We start from the raw sequence: 25,600 nt of genomic DNA, 5'->3' as shown, positions 1-25,600 counted from the left end.
AACTAAGAGTTTGCATGCTGCAACTAAAGATACTGTATGCCACAACTAAAGATCCCCCATGCCACAACTAAAAGATCCCACATGCCACAATGAAGATCCCACATGCTGCAACTAAAGATCCCATATGCCACAAGGAAGATCCTGCACACGGCAACAAAGATCCCGAGTGCTGCAACTAAGACCCAGCATAGTCAAATAAATATTTTTTAAAAATGAAAAGAAAACAGAGATGGAAAGAAAATTGTCTATAAAGGTAAGTAACTGAGGCAGGCTTTGAACCAGTATCTGTCAGACTCTCAATCCACATTCTTTTATTCTACCACTCTGCCAACTTTATGTGGATTTTCTGTGTACAGAGAATGCCCTATATAGATAACAAATGTTTAAGGCTGGCTTCCCTCATCCTTGCCTTCTTTTTCCACAAGCCATGGGATACTGAGGATGGTCTCATTTTAACATGTACCTCTGAGAAGAATATAATTGGGAAGGCAAGCCCAACATGAAAGCCCATATACTGAAATGTGTCCTTTAAAATGATTCTTTCTTTCTCCCGAGGCATTATGTGTTGTAGTCCTTTGAGAATGCGTACCTGAGAGTTTCTAAGGCTTACCTTTCAGATACTTGGGGATTCCTAAACAGGTGCTTACAGCAACTCTTCTTCAAAAGATTTTTCAAACGGTTGCTACAGAAAGGTCTCATATTTCCCTCTGCCTCAGAAAGTCCTCAAAATTCTCACCACTTGGAGAAACAAAAGCTGCTTCAAGCCTCCCAAAACACCTGGAAAATACTCACATTTATAAAGAGACTGAACCCACAGGAAGAAACTGGGATTGAAGTCCTAACTCTTGAATAAGCTGATTGCTTCATCTTGGACAAACTATTTCCCTTCTCTGTGTCTCAGTTTCCTCTTCTGCAAGATGAGGCATTGGATTAGATGGTTTTCCAGGTCCACTAGAGCTCTGATTCAAGGACGAAAATTAACGTGAGTTTGGAGTCTATAGCAGTGCAATCCCAGGGGGGAACAATTGTATGAAAGTCCAAAGCCCAGATTTGCAACCATTAACAGAAACAGATTTGCAACCATTAACTGAAACCCACCAGGGCTGGTTTAACTTCAACAGGGAAGGAAAGTGCCCTGGGATTCTGATTTAAGAATGCAAGTCGGGCTTTCTTGAGACGCGCCTCGCTGGGAGAGTGTCAGGGGCACCGCGTCCCCGTGGCAGCCTGCAGTCGGCGGCTTCAGCTCGAGGCCCGCGTCGCCATGGCCACAGTTCCCAAGTTGCTGCAGCAGCAGGAGGAGGACCACAGCAAGCTGAGATCTGTATCAGTGGACCTGAATGTTGATCCCTTGCTTCAGATTGACATACCTTATGCACTCAGTGAGAGAGATAAAGTCAAATTTACAGTGCACACCAAGACCACGCTGCCCACGTTTCAGAGCCCAGAGTTTTCTGTTACAAGGCAACATGAAGATTTTGTGTGGCTACATGACACTCTTATTGAAACTACAGACTACGCTGGGCTTATTATTCCGCCCGCACCTGCAAAGCCTGACTTCAATGGCCCTTGAGAGAAGACGCAGAAACTGGGAGAGGGTGAAGGGTTTATGACCAAAGAAGAATTTGCCAAGATGAAGCAAGAGCTGGAAGCTGAGTATCTCGTGGTCTTCAAGAAGACTGTGTCTTCCCATGAAATCTCTCTTCAGCAGCTCTCCTCTTACCCTGTTCTCAGTAAAGATCGCAACTTTCACATTTTCCTGGAATATGATCAAGATCTAAGCATTAGGCGGAAAAATACCAAAGAGATGTTTGGTGGCTTTTTCAAAAGTGTGGTGAAAGCACTGATGAAGTCCTTTTTTCAGGAGTTATGGAGGTAGATGACTTCTCTGAACAAGAGAAGCATTTCCTCAGTAACTATTATGATAGGATCAAGGGTTCCTTTGCAAAGGCTGACAGAATGACCAGCACTCATAAAAATGTAGCAGACGGTTACATCCACACCGCAGCCTGCTTGCATAGCCTGGCTTTAGAAGAGCCCACGGTCATCAAAAAGTACCTACTGAAGGCGGCTGAGCTATCTGAAAAACTTAGGAAAGTAGAGAGTCGAGTCTCCTCAGACGAAGACTTAAAGCTGACAGAGCTCCTCCGATACTACATGCTCAACATAGAGGCTGCTAAGGATCTCTTATACAGACGCACCGAAGCCCTCATCAACTATGAGAATTCAAACAAGGCGCTGGATAAGGCGTGGTTAAAAAGCAAAGACGTCAAGCTGGCTGAGGCACACCAGCAGGAATGCTGCCAGAAATTTGAACAGCTTTCTGAATCTGCAAAAGAAGAGCTAATCAATTTCAAACAAAAGAGAGTGGCAGCATTTAGGAAGAATCTGATTGAAATGTCTGAACTGGAAATAAAGCATGCCAGAACGTCTCCCTCCTGCAGAGTTGCATCGACATGTTCAAGAACAACTGAACAAAGGATGTGAATGTGAAGAAAGCCAGCATCACTTGCACTCAGATCATTACCACGGAAGATTTATTGCCTTTGACTTTAATTTAAAATTATGTGAATAAATATTTTTATTTCTAAAGATTTTAACACTTACCCATGTTGGTTTAAAAATATTTCTACTGCATGCTACTTGGACACAACTAATCTTTATGCATTTAATACCTCAGAGTGGGTAGAACCTAAGTACTGGGTTCTCCTCTAATTTGTCTTTCGTAATTAAGAAAGGGTGCGGGAATCTCATGCCTTCTGGAGCCTGTGTAAGGAGTGGCCTGGCACATGTTGCCTCACTGTTCCATGTACCCATGCCCCTACAAACCGGTTACTTTAAGGTAGGTGCCGATTATAACAGATAAGTCAGCCACTTGTTACAGGTAAGAGACATTACATCTCTTCATTAGGTAATTTTCCCTTTCTTACTCTCCTGGTTCTTTAATCACCTTGAGTTGTTTGTACTATAACAAGAGCAAGAAAAATCTCATATCTTTGTATACATCCTTTTCAGCCCCATTTTTGTAGTAGGGGAGAGAAGCATCTTAAGGGTATAAGAACAAGTAATAAGGCCTAATTTAGAAGGTGGCCAGATCTACATTAAGAAAGATGTGACCCCCTCCCTAATGGGGGGGGGGCCGTATGTGTGTGTTTGGACTTTTTATAAAGTGTACAATAAAATAATAATTCATGCTCTTAAAAAAAAAAAAAAAAAAGCAAGTCCTGGGAATTCCCTGGTGGTCCAGTGGTTAGGACTCTGCGCTTCCACTACAGGAGGCACAGGTTCTATCCCTGGTCACCTGCAAGCCGCATGGCACTGCCAAAAAAAAAAACAGAATGTGAGTCCTTTGAGAAACTATTTAACATGGACTTGAAGGATTTGGTGGAGGAATGTAGGCAGTTGGTAAAGGAATAAATCTTCTTCAACTTTGCAGAAAAGAGCAAAGCAGCATCAAATCCCTTTCATATGTTTTTCCCTGTGCTAAAGACAGGAGCAAAGATAGGCTCCTGCTGCCACCTTGTGGCACATTGGACAGCTTAGAAGGAAGGGTTTACTCAATCTGGGTCCCCCCCAGTCTAAAATACCCTCAAGAAACCACATCTTCTTTCTCCCTTACAATTACACAGAGCTTGATTACTCACAAAACACTTTCAACCCTATGATCTCGTTTCATTCTCCCAGCAGCTATGTTGAGTGGCAGGAAGGAGTTATAATGCCATTTTACCAGACAGACTATGTGATTTACCTACCATCACGGTAACCGGCAGTCAGGACTTGAACACACATCCTGACTCTAAATGAGACAGTTCATTCATTACTATGTAGGAGTGCGGATGAAACAGGTTCAGGTATGCTCTAGGCCTAGGAATTTGAGAGAGGGAAGCTTGGGAAAAGGAAAGCTCAATTTCTTGTGCAGACACAACTGGTCACAGGCTACAGTCAGGCTGCATGTCTATAGAAAAAGACATCCAAATAAGCCTGGATTCCTGCCTTCCTTCCTGGTTTGCACATTCTTGGTTAACATCTCTAGCCACTCCAGCTGGCCTCCCTCCCTCTGCTCCCCAACCCCAGCCTATACATTGGGGCTCAAGACTTATAGCTAAATGCTGAACACCAAACAGATCCCAGGCAAGGGAGCCACAACATCCAGAAATCAGCAAGAACTACTGGGAGCACTGCTGTGTCCCTGGGTTAGAGCTCATAAGATTTGTGGCTCAGCCAAAATCTTCTTATAAGTTTTCATGGGAAGCCCAATTGGCTTGTCTCATAATGATGTCACACTCACTGAAACACAAGGGGCAATGCTGGGGTTACATGATTTACCAACGGGCATATAGGAATGGCCTAAAATTAATCTGAGTGTCCAATTACTCCAAGGCAACCATAACTTCTTTGATATGGAATTACAAAGCCCAGTGCCTAAACCTTCCACCACCATAGGCATTCCTTTTGGTTCATTCATTCAGTCATTCCCTAAGTGAGTAGAGCACATTCACCAAATGAGTAGGACACTGTTATAATCCCTTTGATTGAGATTTTGTTGCCTAGTGGTGAACAGAGGGAAATAAGGAAAGAACATAATTACAAATGCATGTGAGATATATATATTAAGTACTTGGGGGTTAGGAGGGAAAAATAAGATTCCTTCTGGTTTGGGTGTTAGGGGATTGGGGGCAATAAGTGGATAAAGAATGATTTCACAGATACAGAACACAAAACACTTTGCAGTCTGGCCTTTACAAACCTTCTCTGCCTTCTCTCCAGCTACTACTTTGTTCTTACCCTACCATATTCCGAACATAAATTTTCTTCAGTAATTTAAGGATTAAGAGTTTAGGCTTTGGAATCAGATAGATCTTGGTTCTAATCCCAGCTCTGACACATTATACAACCTTGGGCAAGGCTGGAACTTCCCCAAGCCTCAGTTTCCTGATCTGCAAAGTGGAGATTACAGTAATACTCATTTTAAAAGGTTTTTGTAAGAGTCAACTGATATCATGTATGCAAAGCACCTAGCTTTGTGCTAGATGCACAGTAAAAACATAGTAAATAGCAATCAATACTGTTAGCTATCTCTGTGCCTTTGATCTTGTTTTCTTTGCCTGAGATTCTCTTCATATTCTCAGACTGTTTTACCCCTATTTCTCTTTGAGAGCCATCACAAGAGTCTATTTTCTTGAGTGCCCAGGTTCTGCTAGCTGTCCCTCACTGAGTTCAGAACCTTTGTTCATACCTACCTGTGTTTATGTGATATCAACTTGTATTTGTTTATGTCTGTCTTTCACATCTGTGAGGCTCCAGAGGACAGCAACTGAGTCTTATTCATTATGCACTAGCACCTAAGCACAATACATGACTCATGGTACCACTAGAGAAATTACTGTTGAATAAATAAGATAATATTTGAACTGGATCTTAAGTAAGTAGGATTTATTATTTTTAGTATTTATTTATTTATTTGGTTGCACCAGGTCTTAGTTGCAGCAGGCAGGCTCCTTAGTTGCGGCTTGCGGGCTCCTTAGTTGCAGCTTGAGGGCGCCTTAGTTGCAGCACACAGGATCCTTAGTTGTGGCATGCAAACTCTTGGTTGCGGAATGCATGTGGGATCTAGTTCCCTGACCAGGGATTGAACCTGGGCCCCCTGCATTGGCAGCTCAGAGTCTTAACCACTGCGCCACCAGGGAAGTCCCCAATAAGTAGGATTTAAAGCATACTTCCAAATGGCCTTTTAAATGTGAATATTAACCTATTAATGTTGTACACTAAACCACTGGAACCCACTATATTGAATAGCAAGCATTAGCCTTAAGACGGGCTGACAGCATCATCCACCACAGTACAAACAGCAGAAGCAAGAAGAAATAAAATCCTGAAGGCTGTGGAACAAAAACCACAATCACAGAGAGTCAAACAAAATGAAACAGCAAAGGATTGTGTCCCAGATGAAGGAACAAGATAAAACCCCAGAAAAACAACTAATTGAAGTGGAGATAGGCAATCTTCCAGAAAAAGAATTCAGAATGATGATAGTGAAGATGATCCAGGATCTCAGAGAAAGAATGGAGGCAGGTGTCAGGAAGTTGCAAGAAATATTCAACAAAGACCTAGAAGAACTAAAGAACAAACAAACAGAGATGAAGAATACAATAACTGAAATGAAAACTACACTAGAAGGAATCAATAGCAGAGTAACTGAGGCAGAAGAACGGATAAGTGACGTGGAAGACAGAATGGTGGAAATCACTGCCACAGAACAGAATTAAGAAAAAAGAATGAAAAGAAATGAAGACAGCCTAAGAGACCTCTGGGACAACATTAAACACACCAACATTCGCAGTATAGGGGTCCCAGAAGGAGCATAGAGAGAGAAAGGACCTGAGAAAATATTTGAAGAGATAATGGCTGAAAACTTCCCTAAAATGGGAAAGGAAACAGCCACTCAAGTCCAGGAAGTGCAGAGAGTCCCAGGCAGGATAAACCCAAGGAGGAACGCGCCAAGACACACAGTAATCAAACTGACAAAAAATTAAAGACAAAGAAAAAATATTAAAAGCAACAAAGGAAAAATGACAAATAATATACAAGGGAACTCCCATAAGGTTATCAGCTGACTTCTCAGCAGAAACTCTGCAGGCCATAAGGAAGTGGCATGATATATTTAAAGTGATGAAAGGGAAGAACCTAGAACCAAGAATACTCTACCCAGCAAGGCTCTCATTCAGATTTGCTGGAGAAATCAAAAGCTTTACAGACAAGCAAAAGCTAAGAGAATTCAGCACCACCAGACCAGCTTTGCAACAAATGCTAAAGGAACTCCTCTATGTGGCGAAGAGACCAGCAACTTAAAACAATCTTGTACACATATAGACTGCTATATCAAAACCTCATGGGAACAGCAAACCCAAAAACTACAATAGATACACACACAAAAAAGAAAAAGCAAGCCAACCTCAACACTAAAGATGGTCATCAAACCACAAGAGAAGACAACAAAAGAGGAAGAGAAGACAAAGACCTATCAAAACAAACCCCAAACAATTAAGAAAATGGCAATAGGAACATTCACATCAATAATTACCTTAAAAGTAAATGGATTAAATGCTCCAACCAAAAGACACAGACTGTCTGAATGGATACAAAAACAAGACCTGTATATATGCTGCCTACAAGAGACCCAGTTCAGACCTAGGGACACATACAGACTGGAAGTGAGGGGATGGAAGAAGGTATTCCATGCAAATGGAAATCAAAAGAAAGCTGGAGTAGCAATACTCATATCAGACAAAATGGACTTTAAAATAAAGACTGTTATACAAAGAAGGAAACTACATAATGATCAAGGGATCAATCCAAGAAGAAGATATAACAATTGTAAATATCTATGTACCCAATGTAGGAGCACCTCAATATATAAGACAAATACTAACAGCCATAAAGGGAGAAATCAACAGTAACACAATAATAGTGGGGACTTTAACACCTCACTTTCATGAATGGACAGATCATCCAGATAGAAAATCAATAAGGAAACACAGGCCTGAAATGACACATTAAAGCAGATGGACTTAATTGATATTTATAGAGTATGTCATCCAAAAGCAGAAGAATACACATTCTTCTCAAATGCACATGGAATATTCTCCAGGACTGACCACATGCTGGGCCACAAAGTGAACTTCTGTAAATTTAAGAAAATTGAAATCATATTAATAATCTTTTCCAACCACAACACTATAAGATTAGAAATAAACTACAAGAAAAAAATGGTAAAAAACACAAACACATGGAGGCTAAACAATATGCTACTAAACAACCAATGGATCACTTAAGAAATCAAAGAGGGAATCAAAAAATACCTAGAGACAGGGACTTCCCTGGTGGCGCAGTGGATAAGACTCCACGCTCCCCATGCAGAGGGCCTGGGTTTGATCCCTGGTCAGGGAACTAGATCCCACATGCATGCTGCAACTAAGAATTCGCATGCCACAAATAAGGAGCCCACATTCTGCAACTAAGAAGCCAGCGAGCCACAACTAAGGAGCCAGCAAGCCGTAACTAAGGAGCTAGCCTGCCGCAACTAAGACCTGGCGCAAATAAATAAATATTTTTTAAAAAAAACCTAGAGACAAATGAAAATGAAAGCCCAACAATCCAAAACCTATGGGATGCAGCAAAAGCAGTTCTAACAGGAAATTTTATAGCGATACAGTCTTACCTCAGGAAACAAGAAAAATCTCAAACAACCTAACCTTACACCTAAAGCAACTAGAGAAAGAAGAACAAACAAAACCTAAAGTTAGTAGAAGGAAAGAACTCATAAAAATCAGAGCAGAAATAAATGAAATAGAGACAAAGAAAACAAGGGCAAAGATCAATGAAACTAAAAGCTGGTTCTTTGAAAAGATAAACAAAATTGATAAACTTTTAGCCAGACTCATCAAGAAAAAAAGGGAGAAGACTCAAATCAATAAAATTAGAAATGAAAAAGGAGAAGTGACAACTGACACCACAGAAATACAAAGGATCATAAGAGACTACTACAAACAACTATATGCCAATAAAATGGGCAATCTGGAAGAAATGGACAAATTCTTAGAAAGGTACAATCTCCCAAGATTGAACCAGGAAGAAATAGAAAATATGAACAGACCAATCACAAGCACTGAAACCGAAACTGTGATTAAAAATCTTCCAACAAACAAAAGTCCAGGACATGATGGCTTCACAGGCGAATTCTATCAAACATTTACATAAGAGCTAACACCTATCCTTCTGAAACTGTTCCAAAAAATGGCAGAGGAAGGAAAACTTTCAAACTCATTCTATGAGGCCACCATCACCCTAATACCCAAACCAGACAAAGATACCACAAAAAAAAGAAAATTATAGGTAAATATCACTGATGAACATAGACACAAAAATCCTCAACAAAATACTGGCAATCTGAATCCAACAATACATTAAAAGGATCATACACCATGGTCAAGTGGGATTTATCCCAGGAATACAAGGATTTTTCAATATCCGCAAATCAATCAGTGTGATACACCACATCAACAAACTGAAGAATAAAAACCATATGATCATCTCAATAGATGCAGAAAAAGCTTATGACAAAATTCAGCACCCATTTATGATAAAAACTCTCCAGAAAGTGGGCATAGAGGGAACATACCTCAACATAATAAAGGCCATATATGACAGACCTACAGTTAACATCATACTCAACAGTGACAAGCTGAAAGCATTTCCTTTAGAACCAGGAACAAGACAAGGATGTCCACCCTCACCACTTTTATTCAACGTAGTTTTGGAAGTCCTAGCTATGACAATCAGAGAAGAAAAAGAAATAAAAGAAATACAAGTTGGAAAAGAAGAAGTTAAACTGTCACTGTTTGCAGATGACATGATGCTATACATAGAAAATCCTAAAGATGCTACCAGAAAACTACTAGAGCTCACCAATGAATCTGATAAAGTTGCAGGTTACAAAATTAATTCAAAGAAATCTCTTTCATTCCTATACACTAACAATGAAAGGGCAGAAAGAGAAATTAAGGAAACAATCCCGTTCACCACTGCAACAAAAAGAATAAAATACCTAGGAATAAATTTACCTAAGGAGACAAAAGACCTGTACTCTGAAAACTATAAGACACTGATGAAAGAAATCAAAGATGACACAAACAGATGGAGAGATATACCATGTTCTTGGATGGGAAGAATCGGTATTGTGAAAATGACTATAATACCCAAAGCAATCTACAGATTCAATGCAATCCCTATCAAATTACCAATGGCATTTTTCACAGAACTAGAATAAAAAATCTTCAAATTTGTATGGAGACACGAAATAGCCAAAAGCAATCTTGACAAAGAAAAACGGAGCTGGAGGAATCAGATGCCCTGACTTCAGACTATACTGCAAAGCTATATTCATCAAAACAGTATGGTACTGGCATGAAAACAGAAATATAGATCAGTGGAACAGGATAGAAAGCCCAGAAATAAACCCATGAACCTACGGTCAATTAATCTACAACAAAAGAGGCCAGACTATACAATGGTGGAAAGACAGTCTTCAACAAATGGTGCTAGGAAAACTGGACAGCTACGTGTAAAAAAATGAAATTAGAACGTTCTTTAACACCATACACAAAAATAATTAGGATTAAAGACCTAAATGTGAGACCAAACACTATAAAACTCTTAGAGGAAAACACAGGCAGAACACTCTCTGACATGAATTGCAGCAATATTTTTTTCAATCCGTCTCCCAAAATAATGGAAATAAAGAGAAAAATAAACAAATGGAACCTAATTAAACTCAAAAGCTTTTGCACAGTAAAGGAAACCATAAACAAAATAAAAAGACAAGCCACAGATTGGGAGAAAATATTTGCAAATGATGTGACCGACAAGAGATTAGTCTCCAAAATTTACAAACAGCTCATGCAGCTTAACATCAAAACAAACAACCCAATCAAAAAATAAGCAGAAAGGGCTTCCCTGGTGGCACAGTGGTTGAGAATCTGCCTGCCAATGCAGGGGACACGGGTTCGAGCCCTGGTCTGGGGAGATCCCACATGCCACGGAGCAACTGGGCCCGTGAGCCACAATTACTGAGCCTGCGTGTCTGGAGCCTGTGACCTGCAACAAGAGAGGCCGCGACAGTGAAAGGCCCGCGCACCGTGATGAAGAGTGGCCCCCGCTTGCCGCAACTAGAGAAAGCCCTCGTACAGAAACGAAGACCCAACACAGCCAAAAATAAATAAATAAATAAATAAATTTATTAAAAAAAAATAAGCAGAAGACCTAAATAGACATTTCTCCAAAGAAGACATACAGATGGCCAGCAGGCACATGAAAAGATGTTCAACATTGCTAGTTATCAGAGAAATGCAAATCAAAACTACAATGAGATACCACCTCACAATAGTCAAAATGGCCATCATCAAAAAAATCCACAAACAATAAAATGCTGGAGAGGGTGTGGAGAGATGGGAACCCTCCTACACTGTTGGTGGGAGTGTAACTTGGTACAGCCACTATGGAGAACAGTATGAAGGTTCCTTAAAAAACTAAAAATAGAGCTACCATATGATCCTGCAATCCCACTCCTGGGCATATATCCAGAGAAAAACATGGTCCGAAAGGATACATGCACCCCAATGTTCATTGCAGCACTGTTTACAATAGCCAAGACATGGAAGCAACCTAAATGTCCATCGACAGAGGAATGGATTAAGAAGATGTGGTACATACATACAATGGAATATTACTCTGCCATTAAAAAGAATGAAATAATGCCATTTGCAGCAACATCAATGGACCTAGAGATTGTCATACTGAGTGAAGTTAAGTCAGAGAAAGAGAAATATCCCATGATATCACTTATAAGCAGAATCTAAAAAGAAATGATACAAATGAACTTAGTTACAAAACAGAAACAGACTCACAGACTTAGAGAACAAACTTATGGTTACTGGGGGGAAGAGTGGGGAGAAGGGATAGTTAGGGAGTTTGGGATTGACATGTACACACTACTATATTTAAAATGGATAACCAACAAGGACCTACTGTACAGCACAGGCAACTCTGCTCAATATTATGTAACAACTTAAATGGGAAAAGAATTTGAAAAAGAATAGATACATCTATATGTATAACTGAATCACTCAGCTGTACACCTGAAACTATCACAACATTGTTAATCAACTATACTCCAATATAAAATAGGTTAAAAAAGAAAAAAAATTTTAATAAAATAAAATAAAAAGATGGACTGACAGGACAAAAGTGGGTCAAAATTTCATTAGGGAAGGCTGGGATGGCTGCACAGATGAATAGATGGAGTCTGGAGCCCAGGTGGATGCTTAGGAAACAGGTGCAGGCCTTCCTTGGGTAACCAAGGGCACTTTGGGGGTCTTCAGTGGAGGAGGGGAAGGAATCCCTTCAAGAGTGGATAGGAGATTCAACAATAGAAAGAAGAGGAAGACAAAAGACAAGTATCTTTTTCCAGGATGACCCTAAGAGGAAGACAACACATTATGTTATACAGAAGATCACCATATAGTCTAAAAGGCTTAGTCTAAATTATAGCTTTCTGCCTGCTCATCATGAAACCATCACTTTATCTGCAGAGAAGCAGTCTTGTCTTTCATTACAACAGAATCAGAGGTCTCCAGGTCCTCTTAAGGTGCTTGGCAATTTTTCAGCCATCATTTTTTCAAATATTTTTCTGGTGTCCCTGCCCTTCTCTAATTCCAATTATATGTATGTTAGACCACTTGATATTGTCCCACAGTTCACTAATACTCTTTTTTTTTTTTTTCAGGCTTTTTTCTCTGTGCTTTATTTTGGATAGTTTCTATTGTTATGTCTTCAAGTATCTAACCTTTTCTTCTACTGTGTCAAATCTGCTGTTAATCCCATGCATGTACTTTTCATCTCTAGACTTGGGTCTTTTTTTATATCTTCCATTTCCTCTCATTATACTCATATTTTCCTCTACTTCTTGAACAAGTGAAGCATATTCATACTAGCTCTTTTAATATCTTGTCTACTAATTCTATGATCTCTCATTTCAGGATTCTGTTTCTATAAATTAAATTTTATATTTTGATTGTATGATCATGTTTCTTTTGCATGTCCAGTAATTTTTCACTGGATGCCAGACATTATGTCATTTCCCTTCCTTTACAGATCACAGTCCTGTGATGCCTGTTGTCCAATGTCTGAAAACTATTCTCTTCCGTATCCGGTTGGGTTTTTTAGTTGTTTAGAGTGAGAGGGTAAGTTCTCTTCTGGATACTCATCATTGCTGGAAATGGAAGGCCTTGCAAGCTCCAATAAATTAATGTATCTAGGCATTAAGCATCAATGATTCCTAACACAAAAAGAGAGATAACTAGACATTATGTGCATCCTAATGATACAATGTCATCTATAGTTTTGCAAAAAGGTATGTAACAAAACTGAATGTGATCAAGCCTCTAGATCCAACTACCAATTTATAGGAAATATAGAAGACAAAGGAACATCTTAAACTACACAAACTACAGGGATACAATCAACAAAATAAAAATTGCAGGAAGCTCTATAGGACAGTTTTTTCAACAATTTAAATTACAAGAAAATTAAAAAGGTGAGGGAAAGCTGTAGATTAAAAGAGACTTAAAAGATACATCAATCTACTGTAATGTGCAGACCTTATTTGGATCCTGATTCAAGCAAACAAACTGTAAGAAAAAATTATAACACTTCTGAGACAATTGGAAATGTGAACTCAGACTAGATAACTGATGGTGTTAAGGAATTATTATTAATTTTGGTTCACCTAAATTATTAAATATAGATTATGGTATTATGATTATGCTTTTTAAATGACTCATCTTTTAAAGAAACATTCTGGTATATTTACAGATGAAATAATATAATGTTTAGTATTTGCTTCAAATTAATATGGTAGAGGGCAGATGAGTGGAAGTACAGATGAAATAACATTGATCATGAATAGGTAACTGAAGAAGCTGAGTAATATATATGTTTAAAATTTTCTATTACAAAAGAATTACAATTGTTTTAAGGATCATAAAATTGAGACATGAGTTCTAAATCTGGCTCTGATGTCATTCTGCTCTGCACCTATGGACCAACCACTTCTCTCTAGGCTTTAGCTTTCTCTATAAAATATGAAATATAAAGCCCATTCCAATATACTTTCCATTATATCCACTTATGAGCTATGTGACATAGGAAAGTTACTTAATCTTTTTAAGTCTCAGTTTCCTTATCTGTAAAGAGTGATGAAAACAGTAGCTGGTTTTCATGACTACTGTGTGAGTTAAATTGGGTACTGTATGTTAAAGCCCTCATCATAGTGCTTGGCACAAAGTAAGCACTCAATAAATATTATCTATCATTATTATTACCATCTCTTGCTACATTAAGAAATACTACAGATGAAAGGACTCTATAGTTTATTACTCCCTTATCCCTTCCTTCTCCATATCGCCTTTCTTTAGGACAAAGGTAGGAAAATGTGAAACTTCCCCTCTAAAATCTTTGCAACAATGTGCCCACCAGCACAAGCCAGGAGAGAAAGAGCTTGGCTCTCCTCAGAGTCACTGCTCTGGGTCTGGAAAAACAGAGGCGTCACTTTCATCATTTTCAGAATATAGTATGCAGCTGTTCTTCTGGTATGCCACACATCCTGAGGTTGCTCCCAAGGGCTAAAAACAGAGCTCAGGCGATTAGCCCAGGGCAGCCAAGATCATTCTTTTTCAAGGTGGCCCCATTTCAAATATAATGAGCACTTTGTATGTACCCCCTTTTTAACCAAGAGTTGGTCTTCCCCACCAGACTGTGAGCTCCTTGAGGGCAGGACTGTGTCTAGTTTATCTTTATAGCTTATGCTCCTAACATAACACCTGGGACAGAGCAAGTACTCAACAAATATTTGCTGAATGAAGGAATTAACTGTTTATTCTTTTGTTTTATTTAGTGTGGGACAGGAATGGGAAAGAAACATTGATAGGCACACAAAGAACCAATTGTTGGAATAATCTTTCTAACAGTATTTGTCAGGGTGTACAAACTTGTTCACAACTTCTAATTCATTGCTTCTCCCTATTTCCCACTACTTCCCACTATGCATCTTTTATAACTTCCCTCCACTCCCATAAACTACCAAATACACCCTGAATATTCTTCATCCTGAGCCCATTTTCATACTATTCCCTCCATCTGTTAATATTTCTCTCTCTCCATCTCTCTCTCTCACTCTCATCTTAATATATGCATCCTTCAAGACCTGGCTCCAGTATCTCCCCTTCCAAGAAGCCTTTCTAAACCACTACAACTTAAAGGGATGTCTTCTTGATTTCCTATAACACTTTAGATTTAGCTTCAGGCACTCATAATATTACATCATACGCTGTGGTTAGTTGTAAAGGTTTCAAAACTTTTACAAGATTGAGGGAAAGAGTCATCTTTGAATTTCTTAGGCATCCAGCGTAGTGCTTTGTACACACCAGGCATCTGATGAGCATTTAGTGCATTTACTGGCTAAACTTTGCAGAGGAAGTAATATAATCATTCGACCCAATTTAAAGTATAAAACAAGTGAGCCTTTAAAAGTGTGTTTTGTCTATAAGATCTTTTTCCTTAAAAAGTTAACACATTGTTTTGGAAGTTTTGGTACCCTATTATTACCTGTTCTATTAGGCAATATCCTCTACTTTTAGAAACCAAAGGGAAAAGTGTCATAAAGCATATATATTTTTTTAATCAAGTGAATTTAAAAGAAAAATTCATATCATTAAAAAATAATAATTTCACATTTTCTTCAAATCCCAGGATGACAGCCTGGAGTATCAAAAACCCAAGATTGAGAATCATTAGACAACTGTATAAGCTTGGCTAGGCCCTTGGTTTTCCCAACTATCATCCCCAAACTACTTCTCAGCAAAGTTACAGGGCACAAAGGAAAGAAAAGCATTGAGAAACTGTAAAATACTAAATAACCGTAGGCTATTATGCTTCTCAAAGGTAAGGGTTAGGATAGAAACAAATCTCATTTCTTAAGATTAAGGGTGAGCTGAGGCTTCCTTGCTACTTGGATAGCTGCTTTATTATCTCTTCTAGATGATACACTCTACCACTGCCATCATATATTTACCACCTTGTTGCCTTTCCTTTTTGTTTTTCATTCCTAGATTAAAGATTAATATATATAAACCAATTACATTCCCCACCACCCCTATCCTCAGCAAACAACTTCATTGTGGCCTTATCGGTGCTGTTTCTTAAACTTATATTTTATTGCAGGAGCATACTTAGATTATCTAGTCTAACTTTTCCATTTTCCACATGAGGAATCCAAAATCTAGAAAGAGTATATGACTTGTTCAAGTTAGTGTCAAAATCCATAATAGAAACTCATTTTCTTAATTCCCAGTTCTCAAAATTACACCCAACAAATGTCTGGGCACACAGATGGCCATTAATAAATATTTTCTTGAACTGAAATGAATTATTGCTTTCTCTTTGTTTGACAAAACTACCTGGCCACCCTGTAGAATGTGGAAGGAAGAGGTGAAAGTGGTGTTCTGAATACTATGGCTTAAAAGGCAACTTGGTATAGACTGGAGTAGGCTGCCCAAGTTCTGATTTAGGCTCCACCACTGCCCATCTGTATGATCTCGGGAAAATTGCTTTACATTTCTTAGCCTCAGCTTCCTCATTTGCAAAATGAAGGTAATCACAGAAACTACCTCAAAGGGTTGTTTATTCATTCAATGACATTTGTTGAACACCTGCTCTGTAACAGATACTCTGTTAGATGGTGGAGATACAATGCACAAGAAAAAAAAGAATCTACCCTTAGGAGCTAATATTCTACTAGGATTACAGGATATAATGTACATAAAATGCCTAGTAGAGAGCCTGTTACCTAATAAATATTCAACAAATGTTAGTTGTTATTATCGTTATTATTAAAAACTGTACTATGTATCCACGTTTAAAAAGCAAATCAGCAAATAAATCTTACAAAGAGACAGCTCCAAGCAAGACTTTAATGCATGAAACAGCTCACACATTAGTGTTTCACAAGGACAGATATTATCACCATGGAAACATTTCTCTGAGTTCCTTAAGAGTACTTGCTTGACACTGTGGAAGGTTCAGGCATGGTCTGTGAAAACACCTTATAAAGAGCATCACTTAGGGAGTGGAGAAAATCCTAATTTTGTCCAAAAAAGATAACTTTTTCTATAGAATCATTTAATAAACTTAATGTATAAAATCTTAAATTAAGAAACATAAATTAAGGGATAATTATTTGTATTATAGTGGGAGTTATCAAAGATATCTTCTTAATAGCCAGCTTCCCTAGCATATTCAAAACATGATGTTACTGTTCAAAATTCTACATGATTAACAAGAACATGAAAAGACAGGCAACATCTTTGGTCATTAGGGAAATGCAAATCAAAATCACAATGAGATACCACTTCACACCCAGTAGGGTGGCAATACTTTTAAAAATGGAAAATAACAAGGGTCGTTGAGGATGCAGAGAAATTGGAACCCTCATACATTGCTGACGGGAATATATAATAAAAGAGTTGTCTCTGTGGAAAACAATTTGGTGGTTCCTCTCAAAAAGCTAAACAGAGAATTACCATATGATGTTGCAATTTTGCTCCATGATACATACCCAAAAGAATAAAAAACAGGTACTTAAACAAGTAGATGTTCATGCATGTTCACAGTAACACTATTCACAATAGCCAAAAGGTAGAAACAGCCCAGATGTCCATCAACAAACATATGGACAAACTGTGGTACATACATACAATGGAATATTATTCAGCCATAAAAAAGGAATGGATTACAGATATATGCTACAATATGGATAGATATTATGCTAAGTGAAAGAAGTCAGATACAAAAGGTCACATATTGTATGATTACATTTATATGAAACATCCAGAACAGATAAATCCACAGACACAGAATGCAGATGTGTGGATGCCAGGGGTAATGGGGAGGGAAGAGTAGGGAGAAACTGTTTAATAGATAAGGCATTCTACTTGGAGTGATGGAAACGTTTTGAAACTAGATAGAGGTGTGGTTGTACAATACTGTGAATGTACTAAATGCCACTGAATTGTTCATTTTTAATATTTATTTATTTATTTATTTATTTGGTTGGTTGGTTGGTTGCACCAGGTCTTAGTTGCGGCAGGCCGGCTCCTTAGTTGCAGCTCACTGGCTCCTTAGTTGTGGCACACAAGCTCCTTATTTCTGGCATGCGAACTCTTAGTTGCAGTATGCATGTGGGATCTAGTTCCCCAACCAGGGACCGAACCCAGGCCCCCTGCATTGGGAGCATGGAGTCTTAACCACTGTGCCACCAGGGAAGTCCCCTGAATTGTTCATTTTAAAACGGTTAGTTTAATAACAAACATTCTAAAAAAGAAAAAAAAGTTAGTTTTATGTTACATGAAATTCATCTCAGTGAGTTTTTAAGATGTTATCCACGTGGCCTATGAACACAAAAATGTGACCAAAAAAAATATTACAAGTGATGGCTTAGCCATCTCAGAAACCCACGTAAACAGGGCCTATATCTATTCACAGTGAAGGAAGAACAGAGAGCTCTTACTAAAATCCTAGTTCCTTCCTGTTAAAGGATAATTATTTAAGGTAAAATTATGACTGTCATATAAATATAAAACAAACACATGTCAATGTTTTATTTAACTAATTAATTAAAGACAGAATCAGAAGATGTTAAAAACTGGTTCTAGAGGTAGCCAGAAATGCTGAAATTAGTTTGTTAACAGATGCAAAACTAGCCTCTTGGAAGAGGTGGTCAACTGCACTTCCACAAAACAAAATTGGTTTGCTTTTTTATAAACAAGAATAATTTGCATTACCCTCAGTTTTCTACAACTTTATAGAGTTTAAAACAGTTCAAAGACACTGAAAGGTACAGATCACTACAGAATCAGATAACTTGGAAGAACATACTAGTCAATGCCTAGCATTCTAAAGGATTCTCAGTAATTTTTTTTTCAAATTTCACAATTTTTCCTGACATTCTTCTGGCATTCAAGGTAATTCACTACTTTGGCAAATGGCTTCTCTTCTTTGACTTGAGGTCCTTGTCTGTTTTAAGAAAGTTTTTTAAGGAGTAGTTGGCTTGGATGACCTGAAGCTTGCCTTGATCTTTGACAGCCTGGTAAGAACCAACTTCCAGGGGCCAGATGCTCAGTCACAGATCCCTACAGCTAACAGAGCCTTTTAAGCCATCAGCACTCATCATTACATCACATATATTACTTCCCTTCTGATGGGACATGCCATCCCTTGATGAGGGAGACCGTATTTCTAATGAATCATTCCAAAACAATTTGTCTTTTTGCACTGCTACTGGAAATAAGATTATACTGAATTCCCCCAGCTTCTGTCATGACCAAGAAGCATCATTTAATTTTTAAACAACTGACTGAAACTAGAGAGAGAAGTAGTCTGGAGCTATGAAAAAAAACAAAAGAAAGTAGTTGGCCTACATGAGATGCTCAAAAAATACTGGCTGAGTGGAATGGCTTTGGAAATTTTTATACCATGTATGTGGAGTTGTGATCAATTGCACTTAGTTTACTGTACTGTAGTAATGCTGTATTACTTACTTAGGGATTACTTACTCAGTGACACTAAGGACCACACTTAGGATACACTTAGTGTAAATGCAGCATGACATCTCTTTCTTCCTTTTGTTAGCTCTTTCATAGCACTCTCCAGCTGCTCAGTACTGGGCACACAGTAGGTCCTCAATCAAAGCTTGCTGCTAAATCATAATTTACGACAGAGTGGAAGTCTATATTTATCACATAAATTTTCAGCTTACTCATGATAACAAGAAGTTTCTCTATTTATTGCACCTACATTCTTTATATTTTAGGTGTATTGATCAATCCAGCACAATCAAAAGCACATCTACCAACAGCATGTAAAACAGAAGTCTTAAGCTTCAAAGAAAAAATGTGCTGTTCCACATACCTCTCCACAAAGATCTACAACCCTGCATAGATCCTCCACCAAAGTCAATGTTGATATTAATATGACATTTCTGAAATCGTAAAATTATAATCCTGACCCAAGCAACTGTGAGCTATCTCCTGTCTTCTGGATTGAGAGGAAGGGCAGCTTGAATTTCCTTGAAATGCCGATACCAAAATTCTTTACATTCCAGATAAAAATGCTTTGCTCACCATGAGACTTTGTCTTCTGCCCTGCCTTTTATCTCCTAGTTTCCATTTAGATTTGATGTATAACTATTAGTGGTTAACTCATGGTCACATATTTTTTGGTCTTCTGTTGCAAGGATGTGCACTCCCCAAGTGTCATTAATACAAAGTTGGGGCTGCACCAAATACAGTGGAATAGATAGACCCTTCCCCAGTCCTTCCAGTTGATACCCTAGCCTCTTTGCCGACAGCTGTCGTTCCAGTTTATGCCCCTCCTTGCCAGACAGCAGGGATCTACCTCAAACAAACCCAGCCCCGAGGGGCTCTTCCTGTGAGGACAACAGGAGAAGAAAAGCACACAGACAACGTGGAGGCTGTGAGTACCTTTGAAACCAAGGCTGCTGTCTGGGTTTTCTCATATCATAGTGATCCTACAGATGAGGAAAATCAAATATTTCTAATTCCTTGGGCTTAGGACAGGGAATACAATCCAGATGCTTTTAATTTATAGGAAGTCAGTACAGTGACTTCCCACCTCTACTCACAGGACCAAATATATTCACTCACTCACTCACAGTCATCAATATACACTTACCTAATGTCTATTATTAAAGCACTAAGAAAAATGCAAGAGGGGGTTCGAAGATATATTGGAATTCAGCATTTCCTGGCTCCAAACATCTGGAGCTGCTAAAGTCCCTGCACTTCCCAGCACTCCTCTTGGTCAGATGTACTTTCTGAGTGCCAAGGTGCAGGCATAGCATACTAGAGAAAGAGCAGCCCTTTCATTGTTTCAATGTTACCTGGTCCTTGACTCTACATCAGGGAAGCCAGGCAGAATTTGAAGAAAGGCCTGCAAAAATGCTGCTGGTGACTTTAAGACTGGAAATGACAACTTGCTGGGAAAGATGAAGAGAGGCTGTACTGATATAGCCAGAAGGAAAGGAAGAAGGTTGTGTGGAAGAAACAAACAAAAAAGAAAGAGTAATGAAAGGAGGACAGTGAATAGTTGGTCTCTACCAGGGATGCCACCTTTTATAGCTCAGCTCAAAAGGTCCAGAGCCAACACCTACCTGCAAAGGCTCCCTGGAGGCAGCTTAACTAAAATGTCTATAATGTACATTATGCTAAATGCAGGGAAATGGGTAGACACCCAATGACCATTACTGAATACCTATTTCATCTCTCCTTCCAGCCCACAGATTTAGTCAAAAACCTAAGGAAACCCAAGGAATTTGTTTTTGTGTACTCGGTCTGTGGTTGATTTTTTTCTCTCACTTCTCTGCCATATTTTCCAAGTTTTCTAAAATGAAAATGCATTTTTATAGAAACATTTAAATAAATTATTTTATAAAAATAGAACAAACCTCCAGACTTGGAGAGAGGGCCCTGGGTCAGATTGCACATTGCTTAGTGGACCAAGAAATTCCAGAGCTCCCAGGGCTCTTAACACCAATTGTTGTCAACATCTGAATCTGTTGGCTTTTCTAAGTCCAGCAGTTAATAAGAGGATAATAACATCTGCCTTCCTTAAAGACTTGTTCTGAAGGTCACAAGATAAATGTGTGAAAGCGTTTTGTGAGTATCAAGTACTGAATCAGTGTGACACAGTATTATTCCAGTGAAAGGCAACTTTCTATAAAATGAAAAGAGGGTAGGGATTAATACAACGAAGGTAGTGATTTATATGAATTTCCCCTCCATCTGAGTTCAAACGAAATCCACAGAGTAATTCTGACTGGCAAAGGCTCTCTGCTCAGGACATCCAAAGCAACAACAGAAACAGAAATTCAGCAATAAGAATATTTCTTTACTCCATGTCAGGTGACTTGGATGATTGTGAAGTCTTCAAGTCCTAGAAATGAATACCTGAGAGGTCTTACCACTTTTCTACCTCTGGTGGACTCTGACCACTTGGGGGAAACACTGAAACCCAACTGACATGGAAGAGACCTAGCAAAGTTATATTTGAAACTAGAAGAGATAGAGTGATTTCCCCTGAGATTGGCCCTTAGTTTGTTTCCAGTTCTCACCTGCATGTATTTAGCTCTCTCCCACAGGAGCTGGAGGCACTAATTAATTGAGTCTGACAAGAAGCAACATTAAGTACAGGGCTACAGACTTCTACTAACACTAGTCCAGGGCCAAATATGTTTCTCATTCTGGCTCCCATTTTCAGTGTGCATTAGAATAGATGATGTCAACACCAGCCGAGAAGACAAGTTATCTCAATACTCAACCCCTGGCAGGAGAATTTGTGCCCTGATTTATTTTTAGTGCTTTTCTACCTTAGTAATCCAGTCAGCTGAAGAAAAGCTAGCAACCAGACTGTTCTCTGAGCTCACCACCCTTATTTATCCCTTAGCAATTAGCAAGACATTTAGTCACCTGGGGGAGAATCTACTACGAGTTTGGGGTCCCATCGTTTGCAAATTTTTAGAGGCCACAGAGGATTATTATCCTAACCCAAGTGGAAATGTGGGCTTCACTATTTCATTGGTAGCAACTTTTTACTCAAAAGAGAAAGACAAAGAAAGAGAGGTTCCTAACAAAAACAGGTATGTATAGCCTATTGTTTTCATCAGCAGGGTGGAAGATGGGGTGAAAAGCAAGAATTGTGCTTTACCTTTTATGAAATGTTAGAACTTAAACTAGAGCACACATTATTCTCCTTATCTTAAGCTTCAAATTGGACTGTTGCTAGGAGTTCACAACGAATAATAAGTGCCTGTTCACCAAGATGCAGAAAGGGAAGCATCAAAAGATTAATCAATACTTTCCACATTTTTGCATTTGGATTTAACCCCAAATATTTAACTTTATTTCAATCTCATACAGCTTGTGAGGACAGATTTATCCAACACCAGCTGTCCTCATATTTAAAAGCTGCTCCACAAAGATAAAATTAGAATCAAGGGAGGATCATATTCCTCAGCAAGAATTCTGCTCTATGCCTCACTGATGCCCTGAGCGACAAATGACAAACCAAATACCAGCATTATTGTTGTTTTTCTTGGACATTTCCTAAGAAGCTACAGGGTGGTAGAAACAGTATACACTGCACAAAAAAGGCATGAGCCCTAAACTCACAGAATTGTACCCATGGGTATATATAAATTTATTCCCAAGGTTATTTCTCATCAAAGTGGGAGGAAGGCATGTACTGTTTTGACAGAGCAGGGAGTGAAGTCAACTATCACACATACCCCCGCCCCTTTTTTTTTCTGGAGCTTTCCACACCAGGAATTTTCCAAACTTGTATGAGGCTCAAATTAGACTGAAGTCTGGGTAAGATACTACTGTTCATTAAATCAAATAGAAAGACCAAATGTTATCACCTTGATATTAAATATTTGGTGTGACAATATATTGTGTAAAAAAAAAAAAAAGAAAGAAAAAGAATCTCAAGATTCTAAAAGACTGTTAAATATTTTCTTTGAATGAAGTCTAACTGTAAAAGTATAGCTGTAAAAATACATCGTTAATGTTCTATGTGCAGTTTGGAAGATCATATTTCTCAACAGGCATTTTACAAGAGCAGAAAGCAAAAGTGACCAATAAACACACAAAAGATGTACAACCTCATTCCAGATTAAAGAAATGCAAGTCTACAAAACAATGAGATGCCCAATTATGAGGATTACAAGGAAGTGATTCTCAAATAATTATTGAGAATGTACCATTTTAGAAAAGGGCAATGTGGCCATAACTATTAAACTTCAAAATGCATATGCTTTTTTCCGCTGTAATTCCACTGCTATATATATACTTTAAAAAGCATGCAAAGGTGTTATTTATAAAGATGCTCACTTAAGTACTGTTTTTAACAACCCAGATATTTTTCAATAGGGAACTGATTAACTATTATAAACCATATAAAAATTCTATGTAGGAATTTAGAAGAAAAAATTAGATTTTTATGTGCTATTATCAAATGATGACCCAGATATATTAAGTGGAAAGGCAAGGTGTAGAATAATATAAATAGTATGATTACATTTATGAAAAAAGAAAATTAAATTATATACATAGCTATATATATGTATGATTAAATATCAGAAAGAATAGTAAAAATTGTTAAAAATAGAAATTAGAGACTAGAAACGGTCAGCTTTTTTAATTTTTATTTTTTATTGAAGTACAGTTGATTTACAATGTTTCAGGTTTACAGCAAGGTGATTCAGTTTCTTTTTCAGATTCTTTTCCATTATAGGTCAGTATAAGATACTGAATATAGTTCCCTGTGCTATATAGTAGGTCCTTGTTGTTTATCTATTTTATATATAATAGTGTGTATCTGTTAATCCCAAATTCCAAATTTATCCCTCCCCCCACTTTCCCCCTTGATAACCATAAGTTTGTTTCCTATGTCTGTGAGTCTATTTCTGTTTTGTAAATAAATTCATTTGGATCATTATTTTATATTCCACATATAAGTGGTATCACCTGATATTTCTCTTTCTCTATCTGACTTACTTCACTTAGTATGATAATCTGTAGATCCATCCATGTTGCCGAAAACGGCATTATTTCATTCTTTTATAGCTGAGTAATATTTCATTGTGTGTGTGTGTGTGTGTGTGTGTGTGTGTGTGTGTGTGTGTGTGTGTGTGTATATAAAATCTTCTTTATCCATTCCTCTGTTGATAGACATTTAGGTTGCTTCCATGTCTTGGCTATTTTAAGTAGTGCTGCTATGAACACTGGAGTGCATGTATCTGTTCAAATTAGAGTTTTCATCTTTTCCAGATGTATGCCCAGGAGTGGCATTACTGGATCATACGGTAGTTCTATTTGTAGTTTAAGAAACCTCCATACGTTCTCCATAATGGCTGCACCAATTTACATTCCCACCAACAGTGTAGGAGGGTTCCCTTTTCTCCACACCCTCTCCAGAATTTATTATGTGTAGGCTTTTTGATGATGGCCATTCTGACTGGTGTGAGGTGATACCTTATTGTGGTTTTGATTTGCATTTCTCTAATAATTAGCAATGTTGAGCATCTTTTCATGTGCCTTTGGCCATCTGTGTATCTTCTTTGGAGAAATGTCTATTTAGATCTTCTGCCCATTTTTTGATTGGGTTGTTTGTTTTTTATATTGAGCTGTATGAGCTGTTGGTATATTTTGGATTATTAATCCCTTGTCAGTCACATCATTTGCAAATATTTTCTCCCATTCTGTAGGTTGTCTTTTCATTTTGTTATGGTTTCCTTCGCTGTGCCAAGGCTTATAAGTTTGATTAGGTCCCATTTGTTTATTTTTGGTTTTGTTTCCATTACTCTAGGAGATGGATCCAAAAAAAATATTGCTGAGATATATGTCAAAGAGCATCCTGCCTATGTTTTCCTCTAGAAGTTTTATAGTGTCCAGTCTTACATTTAGGTCTTTGATCCATTTTGAGTTTACTTTTGTATATGGTGTTAGAGAATGTTCTAACTTCATTCTTTTACATGTAGCTATCCTGTTTTCCCAGCACCAATTATTGAAGAGACTGTCTTTTCTTCCCTGTATATTCTTGCCTTCTTTGTCGTAGACTAATTGACCATATGTGTGTGGAATTTTTCTGGGCTATCCTGTTCCATTGATCTATGTGTCTGTTTTTGTGCCAGTGCCATACAGTTTTGATTACTGTGGCTTTTTAGTATAGTCTGAAGTCAGGGAGCATGATTCCTCCAGCTCCGTTCTTTCTCAAGATTGTTTCAGCTCTTCGGAGTCTTTTGTGCTTCTACACAAATTTAAAAAATTTTTTGCTCCAGTTCTGTGAAAAATGCCATTGGTAATTTGATAGGGATTGCACTGAATCTATAGACTGCCTTGGGTAGTATGGTCATTTT

The 25,600-nt window shown here is 38.2% G+C and overlaps 1 pseudogene across 1 annotated transcript in view; it reads left to right on the top strand.

Annotated features, from left to right (window-relative positions):
• The first annotated feature begins 1,246 nt into the window (after window positions 1–1,246).
• LOC309657342 (sorting nexin-5 pseudogene) overlaps window positions 1,247–25,600 on the top strand; it is a 48,343-nt pseudogene continuing 23,989 nt past the window's right edge. Inside the window, exon 1 of the transcript XR_014268310.1 lies at window positions 1,247–22,321. The product of XR_014268310.1 is annotated as a sorting nexin-5 pseudogene (transcript). The remainder of the gene's footprint in view (window positions 22,322–25,600) is intronic.

This window comes from Balaenoptera physalus (assembly GCF_965194825.1).
Source record: "Balaenoptera physalus genome assembly, chromosome: 3".
Taxonomy (NCBI): domain Eukaryota; kingdom Metazoa; phylum Chordata; class Mammalia; order Artiodactyla; family Balaenopteridae; genus Balaenoptera; species Balaenoptera physalus.
The sequence above is the reverse complement of the archived record's forward strand: the minus strand, read 5'-3'. Positions and strand labels throughout refer to the sequence as shown.